Consider the following 3035-nt stretch of genomic DNA (forward strand, 5'->3'; position numbering starts at 1 on the left):
AAAGTGCCTTCTCCAGCGTCCGCTTCGGGATTGCTGGAAAAACCCCGGGTGCCGGCTGCAGCCGCCACCCCTGCCCCAGTGGCCCCGGCTGACCCTCAGCCGGTGACCGCTGCTGCTTAAGGCCACAGTGCGGCCCTGCCGGCGCCCGTGTCCCTCACCTTCGTACAGTCTGTGCAGGGTGAGGAAGCCGACGGCAGGAGCAAGAGGACGGGGAAACGTAGGTGTTGCACGGCCTGTCACATTGGCCCTCGGGCCAATAAAAAAAACACTAGCGCTGGGGTCAACCCTCCAGCGAAAGGCTGGTGGCACTACAGGGAGGTCCCTCTCCAGGGGCGCCCTGAAGAAACATGAATAATATTAAAGATCCTCCAGTGGAACTACCGCGGTTTAAGAGGAAGCTGGAAGGAACTCTAAATACTGATAAAATAGTCCCACCCACAGTGTCTCTGCCTCCAGGAGATACTGTAAAAGGCAAACGCTCATCCTCCCCCACGCAATTACAGTGCCACATACCCGCCAGACGATCCCACACAAGCTCCTTCGGGAGGTACTTGTTTTCTCATCTCCAACGACATAGCACTCACTCCGGTTTCACTTAACACTCCATTGCAGGCTACTGCTGCTCAAATCCACATCACATGTACCTACACTATATGCTCCCTGTATCTCCCACCCAGTACTCCACTCAATCAGCAAGACCTCCTGACACTAGTAGGCCAATTGCCCTCACCCTTCCTAATAGTTAGTGACTTCAACAGTCTCCATACACTGTCGGAAGATACCACCAGGAGCCCAGGAGACGTCACTGTTGCATCTGTAATTGAAGACCTAGACCTCTGCATATTGAACACCGGTCATTCAACACACTATCATATGCAAACAAATACACGGTCAATTGTTGACCTCTCACTCAGTTCCCCCGATACCTACCTGGACCTCAGGTGGGAAATATCAGAGGATCAACATGGCAGCGATCACTACCCCATCTTCATCTCCCATTCAACTTTTCAACCGTCACTAGATTACCACGGTGGAAATTAGATCGAGAGGACTGGAAACTTTTTTCGGACTATGACACACGGAGACATCAATTGATAACTTCGACACTACCGCGGATGCAGTTATCTTTTTTACGGCGCACACTCACCCGGCTGGATAACTCACAATCCCACAGACAACGGGACATGCATCACGTCGGCCTGTGCCTTGGTGGTCGGACGAGTGCAAGCAGGCAGTGGCCTGCCGACGCCGGGCCTTCAACCGCTACAAGAGGCAGAGGACAGAGTTCAACCACATAGCCTACAAGAAAGCACGAGCACAAGCACGCCGGACTCTGAAAGAAGCGCGACGATCCTCATTTGCCAGCTATGTATCCACACTTACTTCACAGACACAAATGACACAAGTGTGGAAGAGGGTGCACAACATTTTTTTTTTTTTTTTTTTTTACAGCAAAGGAGACAGTTCAAGGGCACACAAAAAGCAAACATTAATAAAAAAAAAAAAAGCCCGCTACTCACTACTCCTAAAAAGAATCCAAAGAGGTGGCCGAAAGATAGGTCAGTTTCGGGAGGAGAGGTGTCCTGATACCCTCCTCTTGAAAGAGTTTAAGTCGTAGGCAGGAGGAAATACAGATGAAGGAAGAGTGTTCCAGAGTTTACCAGCGCGAGGGATGAAAGAGTGAAGATGCTGGTTAACTCTTGCAAAAGGGGTTTGGACAGTATAAGGATGAGCATGAGTAGAAAGTCGAGTGCAGCGGGGCCGCGGGAGGGGGGGAGGCATGCAGTTAGCAAGTTCAGAAGAGCAGGCAGCGTGGAAATATCGATAGAAGATAGAAAGAGAGGCAACATTGCGGCGGAATTTAAGAGGTAGAAGACTATCAGTATGAGGAGGAGAGCTGATGAGACGAAGAGCCTTAGCCTCCACTCTGTCCAGAAGAGCTGTGTGAGTGGAGCCCCCCCACACATGAGATGCATACTCCATACGAGGGCGGACAAGGCCCCTGTATATGGACAGCAGCTGTGCAGGGGAGAAGAACTGGCGGAGACGGTACAGAACGCCCAGCCTCGAGGAAGCTGATTTAGTAAGAGATGAGATATGAAGTTTCCAGTTGAGATTTTGAGTTAAGGATAGACCAAGAATGTTTAGTGTTGAGGAAGGTGATAGCTGGGTGTTGTCAAAGAATAGGGGATAGTTGTTTGGAAGATTGTGTCGAGTGGATAGGTGGAGAAACTGTGTTTTTGAGGCGTTGAAGGACACCAGGTTCTTCTTGCCCCAATCGGAAATAATAGTAAGGTCTGAGGCTAAGCGTTCTGCAGCCTCCAGCCTTGAGTCGTTAAGTTCCTGAAGGGTGGGTCTTCTATTAAAAGAAGTTGAATAATGCAGAGTGGAATCATCGGCGTAGGAATGGATAGGACAGTTCGTTTTGGAAAGAAGATCATCAATGAACAACAGAAAAAGAGTGGGAGATAGGACAGAACCCTGTGGGACACCACTGTTAATAGATTTAGGGGAAGAACAGTGACCGTCTACCACGGCAGAAATAGAACAGTCAGAAAGGAAACTGGAGATAAAGGTACAGAGAGAAGGATAGAAACCGTAGGAGGGTAGTTTAGAGAGCAAAGATTTGTGCCAGACCCTATCAAAACCTTTTGATATGTCCAGCGCAATAGCAAAAGTTTCACCGAAATGGCTAAGAGAGGATGGCCAAGAGTCAGTTAAGAAGGCTAGGAGATCACCAATAGAACGCCCCTTGCGGAACCCATACTGGCGATCAGATAGAAGGTCAGAAGTGGAAAGGTGTTTTTGAATCTTCCGGTTAAGGATTGATTCAAAAGCTTTAGATAGACAAGAAAGTAAAGCAATAGGACGGTAGTTTGAGGGATTGGAGCGGTCACCCTTCTTAGGTACAGGCTGTATGAAGGCATACTTCCAGCAAGAAGGAAAGGTAGATGTTGACAGGCAGAGGCGAAAGAGTTTGACCAGGCAGGGTGACAGCACGGAGGCACAGTTTTTAAGGACAATAGGAGGCACTC

The sequence above is a fragment of the Eriocheir sinensis genome, unplaced genomic scaffold (assembly GCF_024679095.1).
Source record: "Eriocheir sinensis breed Jianghai 21 unplaced genomic scaffold, ASM2467909v1 Scaffold315, whole genome shotgun sequence".
NCBI lineage: Eukaryota > Metazoa > Arthropoda > Malacostraca > Decapoda > Varunidae > Eriocheir > Eriocheir sinensis.